Genomic DNA, 24,031 nt, shown 5'->3' with positions numbered 1-24,031 from the left:
TGCTGCGATTGCAGGTATGAGGATCATACCCAGCAGCTTGCTTTGGTTGTTGTTGCTCTGTTCTACCATGCCTTTCTGACATGGAGGTCAGAAAAGGAAATCAAAACCTCTGAAATTTGTTTACAGATGGCTGTGAGCCAGCAAATGGATGTTGAAAACCAAACCCAGGTCCTCTTTAAGAGCAGTAAGTGTTCTTAAACATTCAGCCATCTTCCCAAAACCTATTGGTGTGTATCAGACAGGGTCTATAGAACCCTAACCTCAAATACATAGATCAAAGATAACCGTGGATTCCTTTTTTTTTTTTTTTTTTTTTGATTTTTCGAGACGGGGTTTCTCTGTAGGTTTGGGTTCCTCTCCTGGAACTAGCACTTGTAGACCAGGCTGGCCTCGAACTCACAGAGATCCGCCTGCCTCTGCCTCCCGAGTGCTGGGATTAAAGGCGTGCGCCACCACCGCCCGGCAACCGTGGATTCCTAATGCTCTTGTCACTACCTCCCAAGTGCTACAGATTACAGGTCTGTGCCACCAGGCCCAGTTTAAGTTTGTGGGGTGCAGGGGGTTCGAACCTAGGGCTTCAGGCATGCTGGGCAAACATTCAAGAAACACTGTCTTGGAAACAAATTTACAAAAAACAAACAAACAAAAAAAACCCTTGCCTGGCGGTGGTAGCACACGCCTTTAATCCCAGCACTCGGGAGGCAGAGGCAGGCGGATCTCTGTGAGTTTGAGGCCAGCCTGGTCTACAAGAGCTAGTTCCAGGACAGGAACCAAAAGCTACGGACAAACCCTGTCTCGAAAATCCAAAAAAAAAAAAAAAAAAAAAAAACCTTTACTATATTGCCAGGCATAGTGGCACATGCCAATGATACAGGCAGATCTCTGTGAATTTGAGGCCAGCCTGGTCTACACAGTGAGCTCCAGGACAGCCTCAGCTATATAGTAAGATTTATTCTCAAAAAATAAAAAAACAAAGCCAGGCGGTGGTGGCACATGCCTTTAATCCCAGCACTCGGGAGGCAGAGGTAGGTGGATCTCGGTGAGTTCGAGACCGGCCTGGTCTACAAGAGCTAGTTCCAGGACAGGCTCCAAAGCTACAGAGAAACCCTGTCTCGAAACACACACACACACACACAAAAAGAACATCCCATCCTTCTCTACCCCACTTGTCTATCCTCTCCCCTCCTCTTCAGAGGTCATGGGCAAGTCCATGACACAAAAACATGGAGGGGTTTTGTTGAAAGGGTTGCTGCCAGTCACCTACTATCTACTGGAATAAGCAAGCCCAAATTGGTACTCCTCCTCTAATAAAATGATAAGCTACAATCTCTCAATTTCCATCCCATGTCTAGAAATGCAGTTTTCCATTTCAAAACAAAAAACAAAAAACCACTCACCTTATACTAGAGATTCTTAAACACCACAGACTGATTGAATATGCATTGCTAGGGACCTAAGTTCAATAAAGTCTTTTATTAATCTGATTGGATAATTTCTATACCATGTTCTCTTGCTGATAAAAAGTTCTCAAAACATCCTTTAAAATTGATACAGCTGACCATATACCACACACTGATTAAGACTCATTTTTATGTGCATTAACTATCCTTCCTTGCACAAGGTAAGTAAGCAAACGGGCAGGGTCTAAACTCAGGAGGTCTGGTTCCAGAGTTCCCTAACCTCGCAACAATGCACTCTGCTCACCATCCTATTTCAAGAAAACTCGAGTAAGAAAAGGATCCCAAACATACAAATTAAAAATAAGCAATACATCCCAGGAACTGATTATCTGTGCAGAATTTCTCCCTTATGATAAATGAATTAACAGCTTCCCAGCTTATATTTTCCACATTTTATTTTTTCAATATGATATTGCTATTGTCTTAACTACAGCATCAATCAATTCTGCAATGTATCACTGGAAAGAACCCAGTTGCTTGCTTGTAACTGAAAAGGCAGTTAAGTAGAGAAATGAGAATTTGGCATTCAGAAAAGCTATGGAAGCCAGCACTCCTCAGCCCCTCACTATCATGGTAGCTGACATAGGATTTAGCCCAAAGGTCAGGATGACGCTAAAAGCCCGTGCATACTAAGGTAAAGATTCCTCTTCTACCCTTACAAATGAGAGTAAACTAAACTAGAAACAGGGTAGGTACAAGAAAAAGTCACGATCCCATCCTTAAAACCCTCCAAACTCCATTTTCCTTAAACCCCACAAAAAATAAGGGTAGAAACACAGGGATCCTGAAAAGTAACCTGTGTACAAGTTCTACATACAGCAGCAGACAACTGCATGTTATGAACCCTGCATGGCTGCAACACAGTTAATTCCAGCATCCCCCCATAAGGTGTCTCTATTTGCAGATGGAAAAAAAATTTTTTCTTTTAGCGTATATTAATCTTTGTCTGCATGCATGTCTGTGCACCATGTATGTGCCTTGTGCCTTTGGAGTCCAGAAGAAGGCACTGGATCCAATGGAGCTGGAGTTACAGACAGCTGTGAGCTACCATGTGGGTGCTGGGAATCAAACCCAGGTCCTCTGGAAGGACATTCAGTGCTCTTAACTGCTGAACTGTCTTTCCAAGACCAGTTGGGTGGCAGTGGTGCACACCTTTAATCCAAGCACTCAGGAGGCAGAGACAGGAAGACCTCTGAGTTCAAGGCCAGCCTGATCAACTTGGACAACACAGAAAAAAGAAAAAACAAAAAGAAGAAGGGAGGAAGGGGCTGGAGAGATGGTGCAGCAGTTAAGAGCATTGACTGCTCTTTCAGATGAGTTCAATTCCCAGGAACCACATGGTGGCTCACAACCATCTGTAATAAGATCTGGTGCCATCTCTGGCCTGCAGGGCCACATGCAGGCAGAACACTATATACATAATAAATATAAATCTTTATTTAAAAAAAAAGAGGAAGAGGAGGAGGAGGAAGAGGAAGAGGAAGAAGAGGAGGAGGAGGAGGAGGAGGAGGAGGAGGAGGAGGAGGAGGAGGAGGAGGAGGAGGAGAAGGAGAAGAAGAAGAAGAAGAAGAAGAAGAAGAAGAAGAAGAAGAAGAAGAAGAAGAAGAAGAAGAAGAAGAAGAAGAAGAAGAAGAAGAGGGGGAGGAAAGGAGAAAAAGGAAGAGGAGAGAGGAAAAGGAAGGAAGGAACAAAAGCAATCCTACAAAGCAGACAGTAATCCATTTAAAACCTCAAACACAAGTTTGAGTAACTAACGATCTCTCAAAGTATGCTCTCTGAGATGTCACCACATGAGCTATCAGAGGTTTAAGTATTTATGCTAGCAAGTTGTTTTAAGTTACAGGTGTTTTCACAAAATAAGGATATACTATTAAATAAAAAAAAGATATGCAAAATGGTGTAAGGGGTAAGCAAAAAACTCAATTATATTTGCATAAAGAAATTTTAAAAACATGAGAAATTTAACCATAGCACTTGGAGACAGAGGCAGGCAGATCTTCTAAATTCAAGGCCAGCCTGGTCTACAGACTGAGTTCCAGGAAACAGCACTTAGACAATAAACAAAATAATAAGCATTACTGGGGGTGCACAGTGAACAAGATATACTGTCCTGTGTTGACAACACTCGTTTGTTTAAAGATTTAATTTATTAATTACTGTAGGGAAGGGTCACAGGACTTTACAGTCGGCTATCTCCTTCTACCTTGATGTGATCCAGAGATCCAACTCAGGTCACCATGCATGCCCTGCAAGCACCTTTGCAGCTGAGCCATCTTGCCATCCCCACTTGTTCCAGGTTTTACTGTCTATACCGCTACTCAAAGTACATTCTGTGATTGAGGTGTTTCAGCAGTGTGGCCTTAACCTAATTTTACAGATAAAATGTAAGAGACTGTGTCTTAGCCAGGCAGTGGGGGGGTGCATGGTATTTGACTGTAGTATGCAGGGAGCTAGAGGTGGATTTCTGAGTGAGGTCAGCCTGGTCTGGTCTACTAATCAGAGTTTCAGGACAGCTAGGACTACATAAAGAAACCCTGTCTCAAAAAAAAAAAAAAAAAAAAAAAAAAAGACTGTGTCTTATATTAAAGTAAATATACTAAATTAGCCAAATTTTCAAAATAAGTTGAGAATATACGGAACAAAATATGGCTCTTTCTGGTCTCTGCTTAAAAATGTTTCCATTTGTATCTGAAGAACTAATGAGTTATCTCTTTAAATCTACACTGCTTGATTAAAATGGAGTATTTGTGTTTGTTTTGGTTTTGTTATTGGTTTTGAGACAGTCTCACAGTGTGGTCAAGGCTGTCCTGGGTCTCTTATGTACAACAGACTGGCCTTGCACTAAAAGACTGACCTGCATCAACTTCCGAAGTGTTGAGATTAAAGATGTGTGCCATCAAGCTTGGCCTAAAACTGAGTATTTTCTGAATCTATCTATATTAGTCCCACTTGTCAGAGACTACATCCATCTTCCCAAAAGCTACGGAGTTCCAGCCTATAAGGATTGTTCCATGCAAGAATCAAACGCAAAGGCGAGAGCGGTGGTGGCGCATGCCTTTAATCCCAGCACTCGGGAGGCAGAGGCAGGTAGATCTCTGTGAGTTCGAGTCCAGCCTGGTCTACAAGAGCTAGTTCCAGGACAGGCTCCAAAGCTATAGAGAAACCCTGTCTCGGGGGAAGGGGACAAGAATCAAACATAAGCCAGGCAGTGGTGGTGCATGCCTTTGATCCCAGCACTCAGGGGGCAGAGGTAGGTGGTTCTCTGAGTTCAAGGCCATCCTGGTCTACAGAGCTAGTTCCAAGACAGCAAGAGCTACACAATGAGACTCTGTCTCAAAAACAGAAACAGCTGGAGAGATGGCTCAGCCGTTAAAGGCTAGGCTCACAACCAAAAATATAAGAGTTCGGTTCCCAGCACCCACGGCTGTCTCTCCAGCTAGAGAGATGGCTCAGCGGTTAAGAGCATTGCCTGCTATTCCAAAGGTCCTGAGTTCAATTCCTAGCAACCACATGGTGGCTCACAACGATCTGTAATGAGGTTTGGTGCCCTCTTCTGGTCTGCAGACATATACTGTATACATATAAAATAATAACAAAAATAATTCTATGGTTGGTGGTCACAAGATGAACTGTATTAAAGGGTCTCAGTATTAACATTAAAAACCACTGAGGGTGACAGAGAGTTGTGAACCTCCTATACGGATGCTGGGAATCAAACTGGAATCCCCTCCAAGAGCAATACAAGCTCTCAGCCAATTCTATACATGCATATATATATATATATATATATAAAAATATACACACATCTATACATACATCTCTCCAGTCCACTACATGCCTATATATATATATATATGTATATATACACACATCTCTCCAGTTCGACACATGACTATATACACACACACACATCTATACATCCATCTCTCCAGTTCGACACATGCCTATATATATATACACACATCTACACATCACGACACATGCCTATACACACACACACACATACACACACACACACACACACACACATCTACACATCCATTTCTCCAGTTCAACACATGGAGAAGGGAACAACTTTTAGGACTCAGTCCTTTCCTTCCACGAGGGCACCGAGCATGGAGCTCATCTATCTTTCGTGGCATCTTTACATACTGGGCCATCTTACCAGTCTGCATTAAGCATCTTTAAAAGAGCTGTTTTAAGCTGGGTTATAACAGTTTAGCCCTGTAATCCCATCACTTGGAAGGCTGACCCAGAAGGATGAAGACTTGAAGACCAGCCCCAGTAACATCACAAGACATTGTCTCAAAAAATAAAAAAATTACAAAATGGGAGGGGGAGATAGTAAAAGTTCAGTGATAAAGCAAAACCCTAAATTCAGTCTCTGTACTGGGGGAAGGAAGCGTTAGTAACCAATCAAAAATGCACTCTCTCCCTCACTAGCATGCAATCCCCACAGGGCAAGAAATCTGTGCATCTCACCCCACCCACCCCCTCAGTCATAGGACAATTGGAATAACACGGTCTTAATAAGTACACAATAAAGAACAAGTACACTTCCAGGTCCAGCATTCTGAACTGACAATGACATTCAAATTCTGTTAGGATTCTAGGAGCAGCTGGCTATGAGAAGAGTAACTGCTTCAATTCATTCAATCACAACTTGACATGTAACTCAAAAGACACTGGGGACAGATATGGTCATATACTAATAAACAGATTCCAAGTTTCAGTTTACCATCGACAAAGGAATTCCAAACTGCAAGTGGACAATCTGTGTATGAAACTGGGTTTTGTATATCTCTGTAACTGGGTTTTATGTTTCAAAGAGTTACGTCAATTCTCACAGTCAGTATGTACAACAAACGCAGCTTTGTCTGTCTAGCTGACTAGATTTGGAGATAAGAGTATGTATAACTCCCAGAGGGAGAAAAAGAAGATTTCTAGGTCTCACAGGCACCACAATGAACCCACAAAGGCTGCAGAAAACCCAGCTAATTCAGAAAACAGGGAGGTGAACACAACACACATTAGGATAAATCTAAACAGATTTGGTGAGGTGGGGTCATTCTGCAATCTAATTAAACACATTAGGAAGGACAACAGCACTAGTCTAAGGTGAAAATGTTGTGTGTGGGGGGAGGATCAGAGGACTAGGAATGTAGCTCAGTGGTAACTTGCATAGCATGTCCCCAGAACCACATGCAGTACATACACGAGATATACCTACACATTCCCATTACATATAATGTGCAATTGATAGTCAATATATTTGATTATATATGAAAGAGCATATCAGGATGATTCGATAATTACAGAACAAGATGAAAACATTACATAATGAGAGTGATTTTTTTTTTTAGTTGTTGTTGTTGGTGGTGGTGGTGGCACACGCCTTTTATTCCATTACCTGGAAGGCAGATCTCTGAGTTTAAGGCCAGCCTGATCTACAGAGTGAGTTCAGGACAGTCGGGGCTACACAAAGAAACCCTGTCTTAGGAAACCAAAAAATAAATATAAATAAATAAATAAAGATAAAAGTGATCTCTCTCTTTTTTTTTTTTTTTTTTTTTTTGAAATAGGACTCCTCAGCTTCTCTGATCTTTTAGGTTTTTAACCCTGATTTCTGACTCCTGGATTTTATTGATAAAGATTAATTAAACAGATTAACACTTCATCTGGCGTCCAATTTTGAGGGCATAAAAATCATAAAATAGTCACTTGTTAGTGGTTTTGCAGCTACCAGCACACGCTGGAGCTGCACCCACCAGAGTCACTGAGCCACCAGCTAGGTTTTTCTTTCCTTCCCCAAGCCCTCTGAGCAAGTCTGGGATTTTTCTGTTTCAACCTCTTCAACAATCTCCACAGGCACTTGGGACCCAAACACTACTGAAGTCAGCCCCTCACCACCAACAATTCTGCCGTCAGCCAGCTCTGCCATCAGGCAACTCACACCTTCTTCTGCAGGATCCCGTGTGTATTTCAGACAGTCGGCTCCCTCTTCCTATGGGATGCAGATTTCCCTCTGCTACATTAGGTAGCTTCCTTGACACTGACTCCAGCCTTTTCTGTTGTTACAACCACCACACACTCTCAGCTCACAGCTACACGCTAGCAGCTGCAGCTGTCCTCAGCCAGGCTGTGCAGGACCTGTGTTCATTGCTCAGATGTGATATGCAGCATACTGAACTGTCAATGTCAGCAGATTTGGTGAGACAATTGGAAATTCTTAAGAGGGGAATTAGTTTTTTGTTTTTTTTTTAAAAAAGGAGTTTTTATCCACGTTAAAAAATGAGAAACACTATTACAATGAAGGGAGTTAGGGCTCTGTATGATTACACAATGGATGTTTTAAATGGTGATGGTTTAAAAATGGAATAATTATATGAGGGGATAATTAAATTAGACGGGACTTATGTAATGCCAATTATAAACATTATTAGTTTGGTAATTCTTGTTTTAGCCCCTAAGAAAGCTGGTTGATATGAGCGCCAAGATACAGGCCTTAGAAAAAGTTACTAGAGAAAATACTGCCATTTTGTCTAAGTCACAACCATTGAAAAACTAAGACAGATAATAGAGATATTCAGACAAAGACAGGGGAATTTAAAGAAGAACCAACCTGACCATTACATTATAAAATCAGAGAGGAACAGCACAAGGTTATCAGAAAACCAACCTTAATTTACCCAATTCCCATACAGGAACAACTGCCAAATGACAGGTGTCCCCAAGGCTATGGAAGAGCTCACTGGATTGCTGTGAAAATGTTAGATTTGAGGGGATTTAAGGAAGCAATAGTCTCATATAGTATGCATTCTTCTTTTGTGAAGCAAAAGTCATAGTCAACCAGTAACAGAATTGTCCCACAATATTGGAAAAACCTGGTTGAAGCAGTATTGAAATCTGGTCCTCAATTGCAGTGGAGGATCTGGTAGAAAGATGAAGCTAGAATCAAGGTATTAAAATTTCCCAAGACACCAACTTCTTTCTTTACTTTTTCTTTTCTTTTTTTGGTTTTTTGAGACAGGGTTTCTCTGTAGCTTTGGATCCATCCTGGAACTATCTCTTGTATACAAGGCTGGCCTCAAACTCACAGAGATCCATCTACCTCTGAGTGCTAGGATTAAAAACATGCACCACCACCACCCAGCAAGACCAGCTTCTTGGAGAGGGTGATTATGCCGATGTACAAAGGCAGTCTCTGATGACCAGATCTTGAATTTATGCCATGCAGCAGGTTTGAATGCCTGGGACAGAACTAAATAAATCAGAAAGAGAACTGAGTCATTTACTAAAGTTATACAGGGCCCAAAAGAAACCTTCACTGATTTTTCACAAAGATTGACTTCAGCAGCAAATAGAATGATATCGATCCAGAAGTTAGACAATATTAACTGAATCTTTGCCTTTTGAAAATGCAATGCAGAATGCAAAATGGTGATTAGGCCTTTAAAGGCAAGATCAGCACCAACAGATTAACTGATTAAAAAACTAACTTAAAGCCGGGCAGTGGTGGCGCAGGCCTTTAATTCCAGCACTCGGGAGGCAGAGGCAGGTGGATCTCTGTGAGTTCGAGACCAGCTGGGTCTAGGACAGGCTCCAAAGTTACTTAGAAACTCTGTCTCAAAAAGAAAAAAAAGGGAGGGAGAGAGGGAGGGAGGGAGGGAGGGAGGGAGGGAGGGAGGGAGGGAGGGAGGGAGGGAGGGAGGGAAAGAAAGAAAGAAAGAAAGAAAGAAAGAAAGAAAGAAAGAAAGAAAGAAAGAAAGAAAGAAAAGAAAACTAACTTAAAAGACTAACAAATGCTTTTCATTTGATCAGCTACAACTTGCCAAAAAAGGAAACTACGCAAAGTTAAGGTTGGGCTAGGGTTTTGTTTTTGTCTTTTCAGAGAATGAAGGCATTGGAATTGGAAGACCACTAGACAAATGAGACATCTGAAAAGGATGACTCATCCAGAGAAAATGTCCCAAGAGCAAAATGGCCTACTGGACTAAATTTCCAACAGGACTAAATTTCACAAACCGTCCCAAATGTTTGTTTCTGCTGTTCTCTACAGGCATATAATGCAAATGGTCTTTTTATAATCCTAGTTCAATTAAAAATTAAAGCTCGTTTTGGAGTTGGAGTGTGGCTCTCTCCTTCTCTAACCCAAGCATGCTTGTTAAATTCAAAATCTCTGTCTCATGTCAGAAGAGTCACCTGATGTGAGACAGAAGAAAAGCCAAAACTAAGGGACTAGTCTATTGCCACTAATCTCATAATTCTTTGGTTTTATTTATTTATTTATTTATTTATTTATTTATTACGTGTACAATATTCTGTCTGTGTGTATGTCTGCAGGCCAGAAGAGGGCACCAGACGTCATTACAGATGGTTGTGAGCCACCATGTGGTTGCTGGGAATTGAACTCAGGACCTTTGGAAGAGCAGGCAATGCTCTTAACCACTGAGCCATCTCTCCAGCCCTCTTTGGTTTTATTTTGACTCTTTAAAACTTTTCTTTTTTTTTTTTTTTTTAAAGTTTTTCAAGACAGGGTTTCTCTGTAGCTTTGGATCTTTGGATCCTGTCCTGGAACTAGCTCTTGTAGATCAGGATGGCCTCGAACGCCTGCCTCTGCCTCCCAAGTGCTAGGATTAAAGGCATGCGCCACCACCGCCAGGCAAAACTTTTCTTAAAGTATAAATATTATCTCAAAATTTATAAGATATATATTTTTTTAAACTTTTGTGATGATATTAATGGCCATAGAGGAGTACTAATTCTAGAAAAAGAATTCATCTAGCTTCTTGTACATGGTTTTCAGTTTTGGGTCCATGTCAGGTAACTAGGACATACATAACAAATTATGGTCCTTTAAACTCTTCAAGATCTACTGCATATGACATTTAAAATGTTTAAGTTTCTTTTTCTTTCTTCTTCTTTTTTTTTGTTGTTGTTTTTTGTTTTTCTGAGACAGGGTTTCTCTGTAACTTTGGATCCTGTCCTGGAATTAGCTCTTGTAGACCAGATTGGCCTCGAACTCACAGAGATCTGCCTGTCTCTGCCTCCCGAAAACTGGGATTAAAGATTAAAGGTGTGCACCACCAACGCACCACTAAATACTTAAGTTTTCTGCAGTGAACTATGACTATGCCTAACAGCAGCCTCTGAAGTCTCCAAAAGGAGGATGCAGACCCACAATGAAGATTCCACCAGGACTATGATAACACCACTAAGATGACAAACACCACCCAAAAATCCACTACAAACTGCTCAGGACAATTTCAATGCGGCTAGCGGAGATGATCCAGCTTCACTGACTGCTCTAGCCAGGACTTGAGACAAACCCTGCACTTTCCCATTACACAGACTGGACAACAAATGATACCGCTACCTCTCCCAGGACTTGACAACCCAAATTTTTCTTTTCATGATCCCCTAAAGATGCTGTTGACCTAAACAACACAAGTAAATTTAAGAATATGATGCCCACATTCCCAAGAGGTGGGATGGGTGGGTTATGGATATTTGCCATTATTTAGCGTGATTGATTACAAGGTACTACTGGTAATGGTCAGGAAAAAAAAAACTGAACAAAGTAGATTCAGGGTTCTTGTTTTGAAAAGAAAAAAGGGGGATATAGATATGACTGGCTATAAGGGGAGATTATTGAATCTACTTTTAAACCAAAACAGCAACTACTAGTCTTAAATATTTCATATGGGAAGGATTTTTGTTTAATGATACAAATTTGAGGTTAATTTTGTTATGCTGCATATACATTTCTACTCTTAAGATATTTTTGTTGCCGGGCGGTGGTGGCGCACGCCTTTAATCCCAGCACTCGGGAGGCAGAGGCAGGTGAATCTCTGTGAGTTCGAGACCAGCCTGGTCTACAAGAGCTAGTTCCAGGACAGGCTCCAAAACCACAGATAAACCCTGTCTCGAAAAACCAAAAAAAAAAAAAAAAAAAAAAAAGATATTTTTGTGCATTGATACAAATTTAAGGATTTCTTTTGTTTGTTTTGTTTTTTGAGACAGGATTTCTCTGTAGCTTTGGAGCCTGTCCTGGAACTAGCTCTTGTAGACCAGGTTGGCCTCAAACTCACAGAGATTCACCCATCTCTGCCTCCCGAGTGCTGGGATTAAAGGCATGCACCACCACCGCCAGGCTCTTACGGTTATTTTTGTTAGAACATATTGTACATATATTTCTACTCATTTAAGGTATTGTACCTATACAGCTCACTTTACTATGTAATGTAAAAGCCTAGTCCTTGAAAGCTGTTATTACAAACTACTTAGGATAATAAATAAATTCAGGTTATTAGCTAGTCACTTATTACAATCAAATCTGTAGTCATATTAGGCATGTTTTCAAGATCAAACAGTGATATATTTTAGATAGGTGGTTTTTAAACACTTCAGAGATCTACAGAATATGGCATTTAAGAAGTTTTAATAATACAAAGTTTTGGTGTTTTTTTTTTTTTTTTTTTTAATGACAATGAGACATGTCTGCTCCTGGCAGCACCAATCTACTTCAGAGAAGATAATGGGCATCAAAGAAACACCATATGGAGCTTACTTTCTTTGTAGCAAAAGTTAGCCACTGGGCAAGAAACTGTCCTTGCCTCAACTGTGGACAGTATGCTGCCAAACTGGACAAGCAGGACACAAAAGAGATGATCAAACTTTGCCAAGATAAGGGAGGACAGTCCTTCAAAATTTCCTGCTTCTGAGAAAAGTCTGTCAGATATTCTAGGCCTGCAGGATGCCCCAACATTGCAGAGGAAACCTGGGTGACTGTCCAGGCAGCCAGATGTTTCTGTCATGTCTTAGTTTTGGAAGTTACTTGCTCTGCACTTCCTGTTTACTTAGGTAATATATCCTTCTCAGGCCTCTGATAGAGTTGAAGACTAGATAGTATAAGATTTCTTTGTTAACAGATCCAGAAAAGAAACTCATAAAACAGGTGCAAAGGGTATAAAGTAGAGAGACATAAAAAGATAATTTTGGGTTGTTAATACAAGCTAGGATAGAAAGTGAATTAGGTCCAACACTTTGAACTCACCAAAATAGGATAACGGAATATTTTCTCTGAATTTGTCAAGTACATATGGGCTTGGTGTGGGAGAATGGTCTGTATTCTGTCAATTATATTTTAAATAAATGCTGATTGGCCAGCAGCCGGGCAGGAAGTATAGGCGGGACAACCAGATAGGAAGTAGAGGCAGGTCAATGAGAACAGGAGAACTCTGGAAAGGAGGAAGCCAACTCCTCGGCAGTCCTTGCCCTGCCACAGAAGAAGCAAGATGTGACTGCCTCACTGAAAAAGGTACTGAGCCCTGTGGCTAACAAAGACAAGAATAATGGGCTAATATACATTATAAGAGTTAATAAGAAGCCTGAGCTAATGGGCCAATCAATTTATAGTTAATGTAGATCTCTGTGTGATTTCTTTGGGACTTAACAATTGTGGGAACCAGGCAGGACAGAAAACCTCAGTCAACAGAATGGCGCCCAATGCCATTGGGTGACTGCATCCACATAAAGCCTGACAGAGCTTGGGAAGTAATTCTAGACAGAAAATAATAGAGTTAAGCACAGCTTATTGATGGCAGCATTTTCTCAGGTGGGCTCTGTTTGCCAGAGGTAAATGTGTCTCATTTAAAAGAGTCTTCCTGACTCAGCTTTAGCTGTAAAACCTTGCAGCTCTTTTAAAAGGTCCTGCCACAAAACACTGAAATGGTGTTAATGACCGCATGCTTTTTGGTGGTGACAGGGACCTTGAAACGCCATAGAGTTGTGGCAATATACATGGCTACAGCTGGTACCTCTGCCACGAGGCTGGAATCTCAGAAAGCTAAAAAATGGGCTGGATCCAGCCGTCAAAGCCACGGCTTTCATCCTACCTATAGTGCTTAGCAAATTAAAGACTTATGTGGTGCCGGGCGGTGGTGGCGCACGCCTTTAATCCCAGCACTCGGGAGGCAGAGGCAGGTGGATCTCTGTGAGTTCGAGGCCAGCCTGGTCTACAAAGGGAGTTCCAGGACAGGCTCTAAAGCAGAGAAACCCTGTCTCGAAAAACCAAAAAAAAAAAAAAAAAAAAAAAAAGACTTATGTGGTACTGTACAATTGTTCAAAAGCCCAGGGGTTGAGGTTACAGGTTCTAGGGAGGAACCTACTACTGTGGTTTTGTTACACATGTTGTCAAACAGTCTTCTAAATACTTATGCTTATACACACACAATTAATGCTGCCCTCCACCTTGGTCAGAAAAGCTTTTCTCCCCAGTAGTTGGCAGTTAATATAGAGATTTATTGTAAGAATAAGTGTCTACTAAGTGAGTGTTCAGCCCTAAGCAGGATATCTATTTTCAACTCCACACCAAGGCTCAGGGAACACTGTGGATGGGCAGAAAAAAATCTACTACCCAGCAGGATAAGGAGAAGTGCTGTGAGATGCTGTCACTAAACATGTATGGGCACTGTACCCATGGATGCACCACAGCTATGATAACCTCCATGGGATAAGTCAGTAAGACCACTCAACATTCCAAACAACAGCAAGTATTGGACTCCGAGGGAGGGAGGGAGGGAAGGAGTGAGGGGGGGGGGGGAGAGAGAGTGAGAGAGAGCGAGAGAGAGAAAGGGAAGAAAGGGAACATGCTGGGGGTAACTGGGAAGAGTGGGAGTTAGGAGTCTGGGGTTTTGTGAAGGAGTGGGAGGAGAAATTTGGGATGCATATGAAGATATATTATTTACTTGTATTAAACTGTCAAAGAATAAATTTTTAAAATCAAAAGGCCAGATATGGTGGCATATGCTTTAAATCTCAGCACCTATAAGGCCAAACCAAGTGGATCTCCATGAGTTCCAGACAGCCTGCAAGCTCCAGGCTAGCTGATATTACATAGTAAAACCAGGTCTTAAATAAAATTAAAAAATAAAACAAAACTGAGTGTGGAGGTGTACACCTTTAATCCCAGCACTCAGCAGTTAGATCTCTGAGTTCCAGGCAGCCAGGCATACAGAAAGAGTTCCAGGACAGCCAAGACTACACAGAGAAACCCTGTCTTTGGGGGGGGGGGCACTAAATACAGCCACTATCCCAGATTATCACCTATAATTTCACTTTTCCGATAAGCAAATATTTTAACATTTTCTTATTCACATCAGCAAACTACACTTTTGTCAGACTGGAGATTAAACCCAGGACTTCACTCAGCCTTATCTACAATTCTTTTTGTACTTTTTTGACAGATTCTCACCAGCTTGTCCATAGGCAAGTTTTGAATTTTTGATCCTTATGCCTCAGCTTTCAGAATAGCTGAGATTCATCAGACTCAACTTTTGTACATTTTTTTCCCATAGTGACCTCTACTTTTTTAAAATATTTATTTATTTATTATGTATACAATATTCTGTGTGTATGTCTGCGGGCCAGAAGAGGGCACCAGACCCCATTACAGATGGTTGTGAGCCACCATGTGGTTGCTGGGAATTGAACTCAGGATCTTTGGAAGAGCAGTCAGTGCTCTTAACCGCTGAGCCATCTCTCCAGTCCGTGACCTCTACTTTTAAAAAGAAAGTTACTAGACCAGCAAAATGGTCCAATAGGTAAAGCACCTGCCATGAAAGCCTGGTGACCTAAATTTGATCCCCCAGAACCCTCATAAAGACAGGAGAGAACTAACTCCATGAAGATGTCCTCTGACCCCCACAATAATAATAATAATAATAATAATAAAAATTTTAAAAGAAAGATATTGCCAGGCTGGATTTTGCACATGTGTAATCCCATCACAGAGGCAGCTGAAGCAGGAGAATGGTGATACTGAGGCTACCCTGGGCAACCTACTGAGTTTCAAGCCAATGTCAACTACACAGTGAGACAATGCATCAAAATGAAAAAAGAAAATTACCACTTCTTCATTAGATAAAATGTCCATCAAAGGTTTAGAACATTATTGAACATTGTATTTGCTTTTTCTCCAGTGTTTCTAATTTTAAACTTTTCCCTTTAATCCAAAGATTTGTTTATTTGTTTGTTGTTTTTGAGACAGAGTTTCTCTGAGTGTGTCCTGGAACTCACAGAGATCCACCTGCCTCTGCCTCCCAAGTGCTGGGATTAAGGGCGTGCCCCACCACCACTTGGCTAATCCACAGATTCGATAAATGTGTAACCAGTTATTTAAATGCCAATGATCCCTCCTTTCCATAGAGATGTATCAGTTTCTTCTCTGCCCTCCAGGGCTGCAAGAAGCACATCTTGAGCTTGTGCTACAACAGTGTGGCCTTAACTTCTTCATCATCTACAACAGTCAGACCCTGGAAAGCCTATCATCTTTTGTGCCCAGTTTCATTTGTAGTAACTTAGCAACATTCCAGGACTGTTGGGGTATTTGGAAATAGCAAGTGTAGCTGGACATGGTGGCTCACATGCTCTTGCCAGCACAGAAGGGAAGGAAGAGGACTGGGAGTTCAAGGATGGCCTGGGCTACAAACTGAAACAATGTTCCAAAAACAGACAGGCAGGCAAACACACTGGGGCTTCCTTCTCTTTCCTCAATACCTACAGTCTTGGGACTATATCAATCAACAAAAAGACCATCATCAGATGTGGCTTCCTGACCTTGGACTAGAACTATTGAATCATCCTTCACTTCTTCAACACCAACAGCCTTCCCAGGCATTGTCAAAAATATAACCTTACGTCCACATCCAGGTCTGTTCTTTAGCAGTCATGGAGCATTCCTTTCCAAGTTAGCTGCCCTGGAAGGAGAGCTGGCTTCCTGTTGGGAAACTCAACACTGACACCATCTGCTCTCAAGACACACTTCTAGAGTATCTCCCACTTCAAATTGCCTCTGTCCTGCCCTGTCTTGGGACTCTGCCAGCAAAGAGACCATCACCAGGTATGATTTCTCAAGTATGAACCAAAACTGTTGGCCAAAATAAACCTCTTCTTTAAAATAAAAGTAGTAATAACAAGAAGAGTAATAATAAACAATAAGTACGAAATACCTAGCAGTCTCTGGTGTATATATAGTGTGTAACCTGTAAGTAGTACATGTTCTCATTATTCTTGCACTGTTAAGAATGTAAAAGCGGCCAGGTGGTGGCAGCGCACATCTTTAATCCCAGCATTCAGGAGGCAGAGACAGGAGGATCTCTGTGAGTTTGAGGCCAACCTAGTCTACAAATTCCAGGACAGACACCAAAGCTACAGAGAAGCCCTGTCTTGAAGAAGAAAAAAAAGTAAAAGCAGCATGATAAAAATGCCACTTGGGGGTTAGGAATTCAGTTCAGTGGTAGAGCCCTTGGGTTCAGTTCCCAGCACCAAAAGCCATTTTCAAAACTAGGTGTTGGGGCTGGAGAGATGGCTCAGAGGTTAAGAGCACTGCCTGCCCTTCCAGAGGTCCTGAGTTCAATTCCCAGCAACCACATGGGTGCTCACAACCATCTGTAATGAGATCTGGTGCCCTCTCCTGGTCTGGTGTCATACACGCAGACAGAACACTGTATACTGGTCTAGAACTCTGTATACATAATAAATCTTTAAAAATTAAAAATAAAAAAATAAAACCAGGTGTTGTAGCACACAATGTAAAGCCAGCAGGAAAAGAAGAGGTTCAGCTATACTGCAAATCTGAGGTCAGCCTAGGCTATAATGTTGATGCTGTTGTTTGTGGGGACAGTGCAGGGGACTGAATCCAAGGCTTTCCAGGTAAGTGCCCCACCACTGAACTGCATGCCCAGCCTTAGAAATAAAACTCTTGTATGCTCACACTATTTCTCCATTCTGTATCCTAAGGTAAACGACTGCATTCTGTCCAAATCAAGATTTCACAAGATTCTCACTTCAATTCAACCCCTAAATGAACAGCATTCAAAGGGTGTGGTTTTGAAAGCAACGGGTGAGGCAGCTAGAGATAAGCCCTCCATCTGTAAATGGACAAATTTAAGTGAACTCTACTGCACCCTGGCTTGTTTATATTTCCAAAATCTGTGGGGTTTGTCACTGGTACAGAAAAGAATCTCACTTGGGAATCTGCCAAAATTCTGTTACTGTTGGGGGAGGGGAAAGAACAGGACCAAAATATAGTATATGGAAAAGAATTTTTAAAAAAAAAACGTTAAAATTTTTTTAAATTTATTTTATTATTATTTTATGTTCATTGGTATGAGGGTCAGATGCCCTGGAACTGTTGTTACAGAAAGTTGTGAGCTGCCATGTGGGTGCTGGGAATTGAACTCAGGACCTCTGGAAGAGCAGCCATTGCTCTTAATCGCTAAGCCATCTCTCCAATCCCCTAAAAAAAATTTTTAAATTTCATTGCCATCCCTATGTTGATTTTAAAATGTATTGGATTCCTGTCAAGTGTTCAGGTCCTGGAGTCAGACCACTGGTGTTATGATCCCAGTTTACCTATGTGTTACTTTTCTTTTTTTCTATTTTGTTTTTTGGGGTTTTTTGTTTTGTTTTGTTTTTGTTTTGTTTTTTGAGATAGGGTTTCTCGGTATCCTGGAACTAGCTCTTGTAGACCAGGCTGGCCTCGAACTCACAGAGATCCACCTGCCTCTGCCTCCCAAGTGTGGGATTAAAGGTGTGCGCCACCACCACCCAGTTTCTTTTTTGGCTTTTCAAGACAGGGTTTCTCTGTGTAGTCCTGGCTGTCCTGAACTCACTCTGTAGACCGAAGTGACCTCAAACTCAGAGATCCACCTGCCTTTGCCTCCCTAGTGGGGGAGGGGACAAAAAACAAAAACAATGTAGTAACTACTGGAACTGGATTTAATAGGATTCATCCATTGTGTTAGCTAGTTTATGCCAACTGGACCCAGGATAGAGTCATTTGGGAAGCAGGAACCTCAGTTGAGAAAATGTTCCCGCCAGCCTAACCTGTGGTACATTTTCTTGATGGGTATGATTGATGTGGAGCACTTTGCATCAATTCTTCCCTTTGAGCTCCTGTCCTGACTTCTTTTGATGGGCAGTGAAGTGGAGGTGTAAGCAAAATAAGCCCTTTCCTCTCCAAGTTGCTCAGTGTTTTTTTTACCACAGCATTAGAAGCTCTGAGACACCCAATGCAGATGCCTGGAACAAGGGCTCTTAACTGCTGAATCATCTCTCCAGCTCCTAGAACCCCAGCTTAGTATCTTTATTTTTTTTTTTAGATGTATTCATTTTATGTGAATGTTTTGCCTGCATGTATGTATGTGTATCACACACGTCTGGTGCCTGTGGAGGTTCAGAAGAGAGCTCTGGATCCTCTGGAACAGGACTCGGTTTTGCGCAATCATGTGGGTGATGGGGCCTGATGCCAGATCCTCTGCAAGAACAGTAAGCGCTTTCCTTAACCACGGAGACACCTCTCCAGCCACAGTATCACAATGAACTCCACGCCTATGTTCAAGATGTAGGTTTTCCCTTGCCCCTCAGCAGCACAGTGCATATGAAGTCAGATCTGAACATGCCCAACAGTTTTAAGCAAACAAGTATCAGTAACAATGTTGATGGGTTTTGGTCCCCCTCCAAATCTGAGAGGAGCAAGTTATCAATACATTACAGGTCACTCATACCAACTGTTTTATTTTATTTTATTTTTTTTAATATTTATTTATTATGTATACAACATTCTGCCTCCATGTATGCTGACACACCAGAAGAGGGCGCCAGATCTCATTACAGATGGTTGTGACCCACCATGTGGGAATTGAACTTACGACCTGTGGAAGAACAGCCAGTCCTCTTAACCACTGAGCCATCTCTCCAGCCCACCAACTGTTTTAAACTGTACTTCTGAAAAAATAAAGATCAAAGGCAAACTGAACTAAATCTGTTTCCTTTTGCTCTTTCCACATTTCCTAACTGTGGAAGGTCAGAACAAACATTAACTATCAAACAGTTCTATTAAAGTTTAAAATCATGCTAAATTCCTGTCTTAAGAAGGATGTTTCTGACCAAACTAAAAAGACATTGAAATATTTACGTATATGAAGTAATCATATCTTATGTAAAATTCAATTATTATTTTGTTGGTTTGTTCATTTTTGTTGAGAAAAATATGTTATACAGACCAGGCTGGCCTCAAACTCAATATAAAGCTAAGGATGACCCGATCCTCTTGCCTTCCCCTCCCAGGAGTTTAAATTACAAATGTGTGCCACCACACCCAGCTTATATGGTGCCAAAAACTGAACCCATAGTTTTATGCAAGCTAGGCAAGCACTCTGGCAGCTAAGGTACAATTCCAGCCCTGCTGACTTGCTTTTTGGCCTTAGTGAGTTCCACTTCAAACAATGATTAAACTGGTACAGCAAGGAGCAACCCAAATGCTCAAATTGCAGCTTCTAAACACAGTCTAAGTGTTGAGATGCATAGGATCAAAGAGTTGATTTCAGGGTGAAATATTTGCCCATGTGTTACATGTCAGAAACAGGACCACAGTCTAAACAATACACCTTATAAGCAGAGCCTGTGTGTAATTGTGTGCATCTTTTCACTAGAGTGCTAGGAATCAAACCCAGGATTTCATACATGCTACTCCAGTACTGGGCTAGTGAGTTAACCATCCAGCCCTACACAGGATTTTACAGAATTTTGTGCATGAAACAAAGTTTGTGTATCACAATTAAAGGAACTGAAAGGGTCTTTTTGCTCTGGAGATGTTTAGTAAACTATGTGTTACAGGCCTGCATTTGTGACAACCCATCACATCAGGATCACAACAAAACTCCAAAATCTGGGGCTAGAGAGTTGGTTCAGTGGTTAGGAGAACTCTCTGCTCTTACAGAAGACTGAGGTTCAATTCCCAGCACCCACATGTCAGCTCACAACTACTTGTAATTCCAGTTCCAGGGGATCTGATACCATCTTCTGGTAAGTTCTAACACCAAGTATATATGTGCTACACAGATGTTTTACAAGCAAAATATTTATATATACAAAATAAATAAGCCTAAAAAAGCTCCAAACTCCATGTTGTGTTGGGCTTTGGAGCACCTGGGATTCCGGATTTTTATTTTTATTTTTTTATTTTATTTTATTTTTGATTTTTCGAGACAGGGTTTCTCTGTGGTTTTGGAGCCTGTCCTGGAACTAGCTCTTGTAGACCAGGCTGGTCTCGGACTTACAGAGATCCGCCTGCCTCTGCCTCCCAAGTGCTAGGATTAAAGGCGTGTGCCACCACTGCCGGGCGGATTCCAGATTTTTAACTAGGGATGCACAGTCCTATTTCTCATTGAAACAGCACTTCACAGCCCCGATACTGAAATTTTCAACATTTAAAATCCTATGACAGATGCTATTAGAACACAATTTCAAGGCAGGGATGTAACTCAGCTGGCGGAGGACTTGGCTAACAAGCACAATGTCCTGGGGGTTTCATACCCCAACACATACCGTTTTAATCGCAGGACTCCCAGGGTACAAGGAACAGGATCATCACTTACAGGTTGGGGCTGGAAAGAAACGGCTCAGCCATTAAGATTACTTTGATTTCTTGTGGTTGGATATAGCTCGGTGGTTTGAACACAAGTACTACTTTCCCAGAAAACCTGCATTCAAGTCCCAATAATACCCACATGTCAGTTTTCAACCTTCTGCGACTCCAGTTTCAGGGGGATCTGACACCTGGCTTCCACTGGCACCAGGCATGCAACTGGTCAACAGACACACATGCAGGAAAAAACACTTGCAAAATAAAAACTTTTAATTAAATGTTTTTAAAAGTTTAAGGGTAGCTTTCTCTCATGGCAAATTCAAGGCCAACTTGGGGCTACATTACACTATAAATTAGACTAAAAAATAAAATAAAAAGCATCAGCAGTAAAGAACTCAGGAAGCAGAGGCAGGAGGCTCTCTGTGAGTTCAGGGGGGGGGCAGTTTCAGATGTAATCATTTATGTGTGTGTAGTTTACTCAGCATTAATGTGCACGTACAGGACAAACTTAAGTCCTTATTCGGAATGTCTAGTCTTTCTAGATGTTTAGAAGTACACAATGAAACATTTTGTATATATCCAGCTATTAACTGTTGACGCTGAATGAGTAAATAATGACTTGGTGAATGCTACTGTCTCAAATGTGAATGTGTATATATGTAAAGAGTTCAACATGGCTGAGAGGAAAGCAGAAAGGACAATCAATACAAACTGAGCTTCATATAGTGAAACTATCTGGGAACCTGTCTTAGATAGGGTTCCTATTGCTATAATAAAACACAAAATCAACGTGTGGCAGGGAGGGTTTATTTCATCTCACAGCTTGTAGTCCATTATCCAGGGAAGTTAGGGCAGGAATCAATGCAGGAGCCTGGAGGCAGGAGCTGACGGCTGCAGAGGCCATGGAGGCTGCTTCTTACTGGGTAGCTCTAAGGGCTTGCTCAGCCTGCTTTCTTATAGCACCCAGACTGCCGGCCCAGCGGTGGCCCCACCCACCCAGTGAGCTCTCACATCAATCATCAACCAAGAAAATGCACCACAGAGTTGCCCACTGGCCAATCTGGTGCAGACTTTTTTCTCAATTTAGTTTACTTCTTCTCGAATAACTCACGCCTGTGTCAAGCTGACATGAAAACCAAGCCAGCTCAGCATCATTTGAAGCATTTCCACACTTAATTTCCTGATTCAATATGACTATATGAAAGGAACAGGGTTTTTTGTGGCAAATTAACAAAACTAAACAACAGTATCAGATAATACCAAGAGTTAAGTGAAAATCTGAATAGTTTGTATAAAACTGATTTTAGAAATGAAGACGCTTGCAGACTGTTTAGAATCTGGATTCATTTGCTGAGTCCCATTAGCCTACACACCACATTGGTGACCAATCACACCACCTGCACCACGGTAAACCACAGCTGAACCCTGAAAAGCCACTTCCTCAAAAAACAACTTTACTCGCAGGGTGTGGCGGCAATCCTCACTGTAATCCTAGAACTAAGCGGGCAGAGGCCGAAAATTTCAGTTCCAGACCATTCTGGGCTACAGAGTAAAAGCCTGTCTTGTGGGCGAACTGTGCACAACACACAACACAACTTTACCCACACAGTACATCAAAATGTCAGAATTAACATGTGATTTATACATCAAAGGCTGCAGTTTATACCTTTAAAGACTACAGTGTACAGAATCCCACCCTTGTAAAATTCAGCCGCGATCTGAAATGCCCTTCCCCTTCTGGACCCTGTTGAATCTACTCGCAACTCCCGACTTGTTTTCTCACTTGTTTTACAAAGCAGACAGCCAATCTGTCAGCATTCTAGTTCCTATCTCGATTAAGATTTCAATCCCCTTTTGACAAACGCAGAATCACTCTAATAACTGGGCAGTAATGCATACAACTAGTAGCTCTGGTCCTTGGTCTTTGGGGCTTAACAATTTTAGGCCGAAGATCATATGGTCAAACCAAAAGTAGTTTCAGGTGGACCGAAATATGTATTTCAAGATGGGTGTGCATCAAACAAACACAAATCACCTACTAAATACCTTGACCCAGGACCTGAATTACAAAAAGCCAAAATGTTTTTGGGAGAGGTCTAAACAAAAAAAACAGAGGAAAGGCAAGTCCCGTCTCCAGGAAGTTCCACGACCACCTCATTACTACCATCCGTAGACAGAGCAGGCCTTTTCTCTTTGGGCAGAAGGTGTCATTTTAAAAAGAGCCGACAAACGGGACCCACACGCGCCTTGCCACAATCTCCGCAGTGACCAGCGGCTGAGGCCACCTCTAGCAAGCACAATGCTGACCCGGGAGGACCCCCCCTGAGGCCCAGTCAGCTCAGAACGGAGCGGTCACTTCCCCCGGAGCCCACGTCCGCCGGGGGGCCATCCTGGGAAGCGACGATGCAGCGTCCTCGCCCCCGCACTCGTGGCAAGCGCAGAGACCCCGGGCGCCCTGCGCCGAGCGACCTCGCCGCGCCCTCCTCGCTGCAGGCGAGGCGCCCCCGAGACCCCGGGCTCGGCCATGCCCTGCCCGCCCTGCCCCGCCGCCCCGGCCTTACGCCCGCTGCGGGCCCAGAGACCTCGCCGCGCTCGCGTGCCTCACCTCCGCGGAGAATCGGGGGGTAGCTTGTAGCTTCCCGGGTCCGAGTGCGGCCCGCGCCTGGCTCCGCCCCCTGGCCGCCGCGCACCCCCGCCGCCTGCCGCAGCCCTCGGCCTCTCCCGCCCTCGGCCCTCAGCCTTCGGCTCGCCCCCGCCGCCCAGCTGGGTGCGGCCTGCGGCGCTGCAGTCGAACAACGCGCAGCTCCATTGGTCTGAACGCCCCGCCGCCGTCCAGCACTGCTCTCTCTCATTGGTCAATCTTAAGCAAGGGGTTGGGTCGGGGAAGGGCGTGTCCTGGGAGGTGGAGAGAGGGCTGGGCTCCCTCGGTTTAGTTTGAAGGTCGTCGCCCGGCTGGGTTAGCGGTGTCCTGGACCGCCGCAGGCAAGGGCCGGTGTCCTGCTACACCAGCTCAGCGTGGCCGCCGGTTCTCCCACGGAGACCGTCAGACGGCGCCTTCATGCACTCCCGCTGCACGTGGACCTGGTTTGGGTGCGCGGCGGGCGGGTGTCCTTGGGCCGTTTGGATTGACTGAGCTGTC

General features: G+C 42.7%; 1 protein-coding gene across 14 annotated transcripts in view; it reads right to left on the bottom strand.

Moving 5' to 3' along the window:
• Nucleotides 1–23,660, bottom strand: part of Add1 (adducin 1) — a 66,863-nt gene extending 43,203 nt beyond the window's left edge. For all 14 annotated transcript variants that reach the window (XM_057771065.1, XM_057771066.1, XM_057771067.1 and 11 more), the window contains exon 1: nt 23,498–23,660. The gene's annotated coding sequence lies outside the window, so the exon portion shown is untranslated. The remainder of the gene's footprint in view (nt 1–23,497) is intronic.
• Nucleotides 23,661–24,031: the final 371 nt, after the last annotated feature.

Source organism: Chionomys nivalis, chromosome 6 (genome assembly GCF_950005125.1).
Source record: "Chionomys nivalis chromosome 6, mChiNiv1.1, whole genome shotgun sequence".
Lineage (NCBI taxonomy): Eukaryota > Metazoa > Chordata > Mammalia > Rodentia > Cricetidae > Chionomys > Chionomys nivalis.
The sequence above is the reverse complement of the archived record's forward strand: the minus strand, read 5'-3'. Positions and strand labels throughout refer to the sequence as shown.